Source organism: Mugil cephalus, chromosome 5 (genome assembly GCF_022458985.1).
Source record: "Mugil cephalus isolate CIBA_MC_2020 chromosome 5, CIBA_Mcephalus_1.1, whole genome shotgun sequence".
NCBI classification, from domain to species: Eukaryota; Metazoa; Chordata; class Actinopteri; order Mugiliformes; family Mugilidae; genus Mugil; species Mugil cephalus.
Window position 1 is genome coordinate 13,983,521 of NC_061774.1, and position 11,438 is coordinate 13,994,958.

Consider the following 11,438-nt stretch of genomic DNA (forward strand, 5'->3'; position numbering starts at 1 on the left):
AATTACTGGTTGAATTCAATTAATGCAAAAACTCTGTTTAACAGATTAATGTTGTTTGATTGATTGTTTAGTCTGAGAGAGAAAAACACACTAAGACTGTTTTAGGTCAATGCATGTGACTGAAATATTGCAGCAATTATGCTTCATAGTGGTAGAAATGAAATACTCTCAATGTTTTAATTCACAGGTGGAGAAACTTACTGTGATGGCAGACAGAGTGGAGCTCAGTGTTATGGAGCTTTGGGAGGAACTGTGGTCATCAGACTGATGGACAACGCCTCAGAGAAATTTGATGTGAAAAAAGGATCATCAGTAATATTAAGACGGAGAAACAAAGTGATTGTAACTAATTTGATAGAAGACAGATCTCAGTTTAATCCCAATGATGGAACATTTAGGATCAATGACCTGAGCAGGAATGACAGTGGTAAATATGATCTGACAAACTATGACTCAAATGGAAAAGAATTACCAGAACAGACTCTACAGTTGTTTATTGAAGGTAAAATACTTTTTTTCTACTCCTGAGAAATTAAGTCATCTTGACAGATCTAAATGTCAAATTATATTGATTTGTGTACAAACAAAGATATATTACATTCACTTACCAGTTTTTAGGTTCAATAGTGAAAACAAATATAACAGTCCTGAACTGAATCCTCCTTCATTACTGTTACAATCAGAGTCTAAATAATATACTTTATATTCTGCAAGTTTCTGTATTTATTTATTAAGAGATAATTACCTTGTTATCAAAAGTCATCTGTGTGTGTTTCTCTCAGCTCTGGTGTCCTCTGTCCATCTGGTCTCTGAGTGTCTGTCCCATGGAGAGAAGAGGGTGTCCTGCTCCTCTGATGGAGGGGACAGTCCTCAGTACAGCTGGACTCTGGATGGACACTCAGTGACAGACACTGAGCTCCTCCCTGGAAATAATGAGACTAACGTCATCACTCTGAAACAAGACGTCTCAGGACATCTGGTCTGTTCAGTCAGGAATCACATCAGTAATGTCTCCAGAGGAGAGAGGATCTCTACCTGTGGTGAGTGACAACATGATGAGAAATAACTTGGTAATCATGTTGGTGTCATAACATCAGTCATAAATGATCTTTGTTTGTTCATAGGCTTCATATTCATCAACTGCACCTTACCTAATGGGACACACATATCAGAGTGGGTGTTTGAAGCCAATAACACACTGTGTATTAACCCAACTACTGCCCCAACTACTGCCCCTACCACTAGTTTGGGTAAGGAGACTAACATAGTGTCAAATAAACCCTCCAATCAAACTTTGATCAGTGATGAACCGTGGTACATTAGTAAGTGAAACCTTATTCTACTGTAGTGGATTCATTGACATTTTTTTTTCTCTATCTTTGTTTGTCTTCCTAAAAAGACATGAATTTTTCTCTGACTTAAAGTCCATCTTTCTTGTGTCTTTTATCTTCCAACAGCCTATTTGCCAATAATAGCTGGTGTATCATCAGCCCTGGTCATTGTCTTGGTTGTGGTCTTATCAGTCATCTGGGCTTTGAAGAAAAAGCAAAGAAACAATAAACCTAAAGGTACAAAACTAAACTTCACTGGATTCACAGTTATACTATTTGTTGTAATTAAAATTTAAAAAGATATTTATCACACAAACTGGAAACAGAGGCAAACAGTTAACTTGGCTGTTGCTACTGCAGACGTTGACATACATAAACATTTTGTCTAAATCTCTTCAATAATGCAAATAAATGTTTTTCCCAAACTGTAAAACTTGTTCTTTAATTATTAATGAGTTCATGATCTTTGTGTTTTTCCTTCCTGTTGCTCTACAGAGGAAGAAAATGACCAGGAATTAACCTACGCTGATGTCAGTATCGTGCAGCAGCAGAGGAGGCAGACTGAGCAAAAGACAAATGTGGAGGTGGAGTACGGTCAAGTCAAGTCACGACCCCGGAAGACTGAACCAACACAAGATGATTGTGTTTATGCAAAGGTCTGTAAAGACAGATAACTTAGATTCTTGCTTAGAAAAAAAGAAAGATGGAAATGTTGAAGGCTCTTAATATAACTGTTACTATGATGTGGGTTTCCTTCTTCAGTTTATTCACAGTTAGTTCCTTTTGTTGCCTCTCCACATACAGCGTTTGCATGCATGCTTCAACACCTGAGGCTGATTTGCTCCTGTTATCGTTCCACATAGATCCTGTTTGTAGCTTAGCAGCTGAGAAGTTTCTGCATTTTTTATGGAAACTCTGGAGCAAATTTTTGTTTTTTTGGTAATCCATGTTCTGATTTATGTTAATAATTTCAGGTCACCTGTGGTATTTGACTGTAAACCAGGAAACGCGCAAGGTTTTGCCTTTTGTACAGATTAACCTATGTTTGTTTTTGAAAGAGCAACTTTGTAAAAAAAAATAAAATAATAATAATAATAATTATATATATATATATATATATATATATATATATATATGTGTGTGTGTGTGTGTGTGTGTAATTTTCCATTGATATAAATATATTTACTGGTTAACATCTGTTCTTTTTAACTCAGAAAAGATGAATTGCATTTTGACATTTCTATTATCTGAATAATTTCAAATGGTGTAAAATCCTTCAAACCATTAAAAGAAAATGGAAAAACAAAGAAAATTCCTTACCGTGTCTGTGGATAGTTGTGTTCAGTAAACCCCTGTGGATAGAAAACACACCTACTGGGATAAGTCAATGGATTAACGCAGATATGTAGATATATAGTCAACATTTTGTTTGATTCCTCTAGCTGCCAGAAGAGGGAGACAAAAGATCTTCTCTGTCGAGTTGGCCAGACTCTCTCTAACTATGGCTCTGATCACTTTGGTACGGAAGCCCTAAAGGGTCATACATACATACATTTTATTCAGTCCGTTTTCCCCAGTATTTACAGTCAATGGTTTTCCCGTGGTAACAAGATAATTCCCCCGTTTTCTCATGATAACGAGATAACTTTTCCTTCGTCTTCTCGTGCACGGTGTACATTTTAGGACATCCTCAGGATCAGGCTTCAGCGTCAGATCTCAGATGAAAAGGTATAAGGTCTCAGCAAAACCTGTCACACTCGCACCAAACAGCCACATGAAAAATAGTTATCGGACCAAAAGGCATCATTAAAAAAAACAATGAACGGCCTCAGGAAATAAAAAAATGTCACACTGAATAGCATCAGTAAATGAGCTGTCACATTGATCGGCATCAGGAAAAAATAGTCACGGGTGCTGAGTCTAGGCAAAGATAGTCTGTGGTGTTGGAGTTGCTCACCGACGACGCTTGTCTCCGACCCTCTCCCACGCTGTGGTGCGAGGTACTGGAGCCGGGCCGGGTTCATGCTGGTTGATCGGGAATCTCCTTTTCCGAAGGTCGTCAGCAGCTTCTCTGGCGTCGGTGTAGATCCTGGGTCCGTCATCCAGAAACACCTTGAGCTTGGCAGGTGGAGGAGTCTGGAACCGCACACCGTCCTCCTTAAGCATTCTCCTTATTCCAGCAAACTCTCTTCTCTTCTTAACTATCTTGGTCGGGAAATCGTGGTCGAAATAAACTCTTGTGTCTTTGTAAAAGACCTTCTCCAGGCAGACGACAATATCGCTTCTTTAGTTTTATACTCCTGAAATTTGCTAACTATGGAGTGTGACGGAGCTTCCCGTGGTGGCCGTGGACCCAGAGCTGGCAGCGTTGTATTTTCAGGTCGAGCTCGCTGGGGGGGCTCAGTTCTTACTTCAGTAATTTGACCACAAAGTCAATCATATTATTTTCTTCCTCTCCTTCGGGAATTCCATATTTCCATTCATTTTTGTTTGCATAGATTTTTGTTTCAGCTGCGTTTGTCGGAGTGAATCCTCGAGGTCTTGGTTGCGCTCCTCCAGCTCAGCCACACGCTGTTCAGCTTCATCGACCGCGTAGTTGTGTTTTTCAGGTCCCCCCTGATATCTCCCAGGGCCTGATTAATCTCATCTCGAAGATCAGCCAACTCCTTCTTTACGTCCTCTCTCAACGTAGATCGGAATGAGTGCAGCTTGTTCTGTGTCGGGGCGCATCGCCTTAATCTCAGAGTGAATGCCGGCTAGCAGGCTAGCTCCAGCCGGGGCAAGTCCGACTGGGCTAGGTATGCTAGCGTTAGCATCGTCTCTGCGGTTACTTTATCGTGTTCTCCAGATCTTGAGTTCATTTTCCTTTTAGCTTTGCTCGTTTCGTCCCCTTCCTTTGTAGAATAAACGTGTTACCTCGTCAAAGCACTTGAATCTGCCATCTTGTCTACTTTCCCACCGGAAGTCACTAAAACATGATTTTGTTGTGTGAATAACACAATTACAGGTCTTACTGTAACATACTTACTGAACGTTCATATACTGAAAGTCTAAGATTCTATAAGTGCAACATTTTCAATAATAACTTTTAAATAGTTCTGAAATAATTCATTCATAATTCATTTGACTCATATAAAAAGACCAAACATGCATTGATTTGAACTGTAGGAGGAAGCTAGGCCACCTGGATAAAACCCACACAGTCAGTAGTAGAAAATGAAATCTCCTCTCAAGAGACAGGTTGAAGTCCTGAAACTTCCTCAGCTCGTCTTTTCTTTTCTTTCTCTTTTTTTTTCTTCCAATAATTGAGTCACACTTATAATCAAACACTGTACCTTTACTGACTGATGAACAGGTCAGAGGTTTCCCTCTACTGGTTTATAAAGGCTGTAAAGGCAGACGTTTCACATTGTTCAAGAGGGAGAAAACTCACATCAGTTCCTCTTCTCACCATCACAAAGATACAACACCCTGGTCGATCAAGTTTTCACACACTCCTCTGAGGCAGATCAGTAACAAGACACCCTGTATTCTGTTGAGAGGAACAGGACTATTGACATTATAAGGAAACTTGATGAAAAACTAAATACAAGGAAATAAAGACTCTACCTCAGTACAAATGGACAGTATTTAATTCAGAGAAGTGATTTTCAGTGACTAAACAGAGGAGTCTGTGCTTTGACCATTGTGGAAGAGAGCCTTTGTGGTTACATGAAAAGCATCAGACCACAGCTTCCAGATCAGTAATGACCAACATAAACCACATTCATGCCACAATCGTAACACAGCCTTTAACTCCACATACACTGGACTAGTGAAATACCACTACTTCATATTTGTATGTTCATGAAGCACTTCACTATTTCCATCATGGGTGTGACATAACAAAGTAGCTGTGACTGTAGAAAATCAAATGAAAGAAGAGAAGAACACCAATAACTCTCGTAAGAAGAAGAAGCTCAGCTGATTAAAAGCTGATTAAAATCAAAGTGGTAGTTCTGTAGGGACTCAGTCCATCTCACCAGCTGTCCCTCTGGTTCATGAAAGGAGAGGGGCCACGTCAGGGTAGCGGGATCGGTTCGTAGAAGCCATAGAGGTAGGGCCAGAAGTGATGAAGCACCATGATGACTGCCAACAGCAGTAGTTGCGTTCCGCATAGAGCAGGGCGAGGCTGCAATAGGCCACCACCACCCCAGGTCCCATGTCTCTGGCATCCGTGTCAGCCATGAAACAGCACCCCGGGCTGGGGAGTACCAGGATGGGGTGGAGGTCAGGGTTTTGTGCAACTGGTTAAAGTCATGTCCTTGCAGTTCTTGTCCCACTCAACCTCCCACCCCTTGTCTGTCAGGCAGTGTTGTGGGCTGGAGATGGATGCAAAGTCACATACAAAGTGTTGGTCGTAAGAGGCAAGTCCCAAGAAGGTCGGGGAATGTGAGCCAGGACCCTTTCCATCAACCTCTCGAACATGGCAGGGGCGTTGCGAAGTCCAAATGGCATTTATCAGAACTGCCAGAGTCCCTGATCAATGGTGAAAGCAGTTTTTGGGCAGTTTTTGGTTGACACAGTCTCAACCTGCTCGACTTCCTCTAGCGTGGCCTAGACACACTCTGTCCTCAGCAGAGAGCACGGAAGTTCAGGCAAACACTGAGCCACTAAAATTACTGGTTGCTCTCTCATTGGTGAACATTAGCCTAGCCTAACTCAACTGCTAACTGTACACACACAGAAACTTCATGAACACAGTGCATTCTGAGTAGAACTCTTCAAGGGGAACAGTCCAGGGGGAGAAATACAATACTAGGCAGTTGGTTATAAAGTCACTGATGACCGTGTATATGTATTCATTTAAATTTACAGAAGGAGCTTATATGCTACCAGCTTTGCAGATAGTTTCCCTTCCCTTGTTAGTTGGGTGAGTCTTTCCTTAGAATATACAGGTGACATGCAACTTCTGAAAACATCACAAACTTCAGTCATATAGCACAACAATTAGACAATTAGTATGAAAACTCACATTACAATGTGCCTGTGGATGCAGCATATGTCTGTAGATGTGCACATCAAGAAAATTACGTTTTTGGGTTTAAATAGTCTTAATATAATGTTACCAATCACCAGACCCGGAGTTGTCATCCTCTTATCTGAAGCTGATGACTAACAACATCTCAGTGTGTAACATTAAACATTTACTGTTTCTTTGTTTCTGGGTAATGTAAAGGAGCTTCTCTCAAAGATAAACAGGGAGGAACAAATAGCTGTAGACTATTGGTGCCAACAGTCACTCGTTTCACACATGTAGACAAATATATTTGCTGAGTACAGTTCGATGTTATCTTTTGTGTTGTGTTACTGAAATAATAACCTATCAATCTATTATCTATCATCCGAGTCTACAGGAGGAACTGAAACATGGGTTTATTTATTGGATTTGTTTTAACATTTATTCAAATAAACGTCCTTTTCTTTCGAGGCTTTGCCAAATGACTCTTGAATTTCCTGCTCTCAGCACTGAAAAAAGGAAGATAGTGCCAGTTTTCACACAGTCCTCTGTGGCCAACACAGCTCACTGCAGAGTAAGGGACACTTGTTGCTGAACTATCTAAAGCTGCAGACTGACTCAACAGAGGCTGAACTGAGAGGAGACATGAAAGTTGTGTTTGGACTGTTGTTGATGCTACTTGGAGTTTCTCATGCTGAGATGTTTTTTCTATCTCTACTTTTTTGTTCTTTTTTTCTCTACTGAAAACCAGCAGTGGTTGTTTTTGTCTTTGATAAATTCAGATTCTGTTAAGTACATCCACAGATATATATATTTTCACATAGTCACAAGATCAATTAATTGTGTTTGTCAGTCAGCTGTGAACAGTGTTCCTCACAATACTGTGTTTCTTCAATGTAAATATTTAATAGTGAGTACTGGAATATGGATGTGTCTTTGGGTTGTTAATAATTTAAATCAAATGTTTTATAATTTTGATTGTGTTGCACAAGACCAACTTCCTGTCTGCATACTGTCATTGGTTCTGTTGTGGACAGGCCACAGGACTGTAAGGACTGCAGTTGAGTTTATTCCTTTGCTCATGAGCAGTCATGAAGATTTCCTTTCCTGGCCTGTGTCAGTAATGGATCAGCCTTAGGTCCAACTGTGGGACCTCTATCCATAGTTCAACATTGTACATTTCATGACTGCTGAAGATTAACTTGACTTTGAATAAAACATCTTGGCTCCTATTAGCAGGTCAGAAGTTTCCCTATTTTCATGTGGCCGTCCAGAAATAAAAAATATGTAGGATGTATGCTGATGTTTTAGAAATGTTAGCCGTCAGTGTCACAATGAGGGATATTTCCTTCTCTTCCACTTAGTCCATCACACACGAAGGCCCACTTGTTGTACTGAAGGCTAAAAGAGGTAGAAAACTCACATCAGTTCCTCTTCTCAGCACCACAAAAATATAACACTGCTCAGTGACACCTTCTTTCACAAAATTTTCACACTGTGAGGCTGATCTGTTGAGAGAAACAGGACTAACAACATTATAAGGAAATGGAAGGTCTTCCTATATTTATTTTTTTACAGCTGTAATATGGTTTTTTAAAGTTCATAACCATATTTATAGAGAACATTAGTGAGACAACAGCAAGGGTTGTTCCAGTGTTTTCTGTTCTTGTCAAAGTCCACTTTACTGTAATGCTCATGTTTTCCACACTGTCACATATGAGTTTTATCACTGAGCTCATAGTTAGTGTTGGGTTGGACTGGACTGCATCATGTTCCTCTTTGACTATGAACTCAGTAATTAACACTGTACATGAATTTACACACATCAGATCATGTCACCAAAATGTCACATCATGATCTTCAGAGATGTTGTGGCAGTGCTGTTGTTGTTTTACTAGATTTATGTTTGACACAGATGAGACAATAGACACATGACTGTTGTTAAAATAAAACATAAACTGATTAATAATAACAACTCAGGGGAGTTTGTCTTGATTCTCCACATACAGGATTTAAAAGGCAGAGCAGTAATAGGAGACATTTTAAAATGTTTCTAGTTTGATACACCTTCATGATGGTGTCTTAGATGTATCAGCTGTCAGTCTCAGAAGGAGGATGTTTCATTTAGTTCATCACACAGAAAAACACACTTGTTGAACTGAGGCTAAAAAAGGAAGAAAGTTGATACTGCCTCCCTTTCTTTTTTCTTCATATAACGAGAAGTTAGAAACAACGTTGTGCACATTTCACACACTCTCCTCTGAGGCTGATCACTACCACAACACACTGCTTTCTGTTGAGAGCAGGGTACATAGGTTTGACTTTGGGAGGAATTAGATAAAGTTTGAAAGCTGCTGAGTGACTGAACAGAGTGTGAAGAGAGAGGAGACATGGAAGCTGTGGTTGGACTGATGCTGATGATACTTGGAGTCTCTCATGGTGAGATATTGACGTGGTACTTTATTCAGGTTTCTAAAGATGGTTTAGTGGATGAGTGAAATGTTAAACTTCTTGTTAACTGGTTCTGAAAGGAGGTTTGAAAGTCTCACACGTTTATCAAACAGTTTGATTGAGGACAATGAAGATGACATGATAGTCTTTTATACACACGGCTTTAGTTTGTAACTTTCCACAAAGTGAAGACAGCTTGTCTCCCAAAATATCTACAGAGAAAAGATTAAGATTGATGCTTTGTGTCTTTGGGGTTGTGACACAGACATGGTCTCAGTGAATTCTTTCTAGTTTGGAGAAAGTCACAACTGAGAGATTTACACTTTGGAGGAAGGACAATAAACAATAGTCATGTATCAGAGACCAACTAAGGATGATAAATTATATTTGTGTAACTCTGCTGTTGCATTGTGCTTCATGTGGCCTTGAGCCTCTGTAACTTTGTTGAGTAAACCTGATGAACAAAACCAGTGACAGATATAATGCCTTATATGTCCTTGTTCCAACACTTCCTTGTAGCTACATACTGCCTACCCACTCTGAGTGACATATTCACATCTCTTAGTTTTATTGGCTGCACTACTGCTTCAAATGATTCTACATTATTAATCATTTTATTCACATTTATTCATAAAATGAACCAACAGATAATTTGGTGGGTTTAACTCAGTTTGACACACACAGGTCTGTAATTACTGGTTGAATTCAACTAATGTAAAAACTCTGTTTAACAGATTAATGTTGTTAAATGAATCACAGCAGTTTTCCAGCCACTGACCTGTGAAATGCTCAGCAGCAGAAATACATGTTTGATTGATTGTTTAGTCTGAGAGAGAAAAACCCACTAAGTCTGTTTTAGGTCAATGCATGTGACTGAAATATTGCAACAATTATGCTTCATAGTGGTAGAAATGAAATACTCTCAATGTTTTCATTCACAGGTGGAGAAACTTACTGTGATGGCAGACAGAGTGGAGCTCAGTGTTATGGAGCTTTGGAAGGAACTGTGGTCATCAGACTGATGGACAACGCCTTAGAAATATTTAGATGTGATGTGAAAAAGGGATCATCAGTAATATTAACGTGGAGAAACAAAAAGATTGTAACTAATATGATAGAAGACAGATCTGTCTTTAATCTCAGTGATGGAACATTTAGGATCAATGATCTGAGCAGGAATGACAGTGGTCAATATGATCTGATAATCTTTGACTCAAATGGAAAAGAATTACAAGAACAGACTCTACAGTTGTTTATTGAAGGTAAAATATTTTTTTTTCTACTCTTGGGAAATTAAGTCATATTGACAGATCTAAATGTCAAATTGTATTGATTTGTGTACAAACAAAGATATCTTACATTCACTTACCAGTTTTTAGGTTCACTAGTGAAAACTAATATAACAGTCCTGAACTGAATCCTCCTTCATTACTGTTACAGTCAGAGTCTAAATAACATACTTTATATTCTGCATGTTTCTGTATTTATTTATTAAGAGATAATTACCTTGTTATCAAAAGTCATCTGTGTGTGTGTCCCTCAGCTCCAGTGTCCTCTGTCCATCTGGTCTCTGAGTGTCTGTCCCATGGAGAGAAGAGGGTGTCCTGCTCCTCTGATGGAGGGGACAGTCCTCAGTACAGCTGGACTCTGGATGGACACTCAGTGACAGACGCTGAGCTCCTCTCTGGAAATAATGAGACTAACATCATCACTCTGAAACAAGACGTCTCAGGACATCTGGTCTGTTCAGTCAGGAATCACATCAGTAATGTCTCCAGAGGAGAGAGGATCTCTACCTGTGGTGAGTGACAACATGATGAGAAATAACTTGGTAATCATGTTGGTGTCATAACATCAGTCATAAAGGATCTTTGTTTGTTCATAGGCTTCATATTCATCAGCTGCACCTTACCTAATGGGACACACATATCAGAGTGGGTGTTTGGTGCCAATAACACACTGTGTATTAACCCAACTACTGCCCCTACAACTAGTTTGGGTAAGTAGACTACCATAGTGACCAGTGATGAACCATGGTACATTAGTAAGTGAATCCTTATTCTACTGTAGTGGATTAATTGTTTATCTTCCTTAAAAGACATGTATTGTTCTCTGACTTAAAGTCCATCTTTCTTGTGTCTTTTATCTTCCAACAGCCTATTTGCCACTAATAGCTGGTGTATCCTCAGCCCTGGTCATTGTCTTGGTTGTGGTCTTATCAGTCATCTGGGCTCTGAAGAAAAAGCAAAGAAATAACAAACCTAAAGGTACAAAACTAAACTTCACTGGAGTTACAGTTATACCATTTGTTGTAATTAAAATTTAAAAAGATATTTAACACACGTCACTAAATCTCTGTCTAAATCTCTTCAATAATGCAAATAAATGTTTTTCCCAAAATGTAAAACTTGTTCTTTAATAATTAATGAGTTCATGATCCTTGTGTCTTTCCTTCCTGTTGCTCTATAGAGGAAGAAAATGACCAGGAATTAACCTACGCTGATGTTAGTATCGTGCAACAGCAGAGGAAGCAGACTGCGCAAAGGCCAAATGTGGAGGTGGAGTACGGTCAAGTCAAGTCACGACCCCGGAAGACTGAACCAATAGAAGATGATTGTGTGTATGCAAAGGTCCGTAAAGACAGATGATTTAAAGTC

General features: G+C 39.4%; 2 long non-coding RNA genes across 2 annotated transcripts; both read left to right on the forward strand.

Annotated features, from left to right (window-relative positions):
• Positions 1-982: 982 nt before the first annotated feature.
• LOC125008005 lies at positions 983-11,028 on the forward strand. Its single transcript, XR_007112835.1, has 3 exons — positions 983-1,040; positions 1,125-1,322; positions 10,938-11,028. It is a non-coding gene; the product is annotated as an uncharacterized LOC125008005 (long non-coding RNA).
• On the forward strand, positions 1,330-2,014 carry LOC125008004. Its single transcript, XR_007112834.1, has 2 exons — positions 1,330-1,568; positions 1,827-2,014. It is a non-coding gene; the product is annotated as an uncharacterized LOC125008004 (long non-coding RNA).
• Positions 11,029-11,438: the final 410 nt, after the last annotated feature.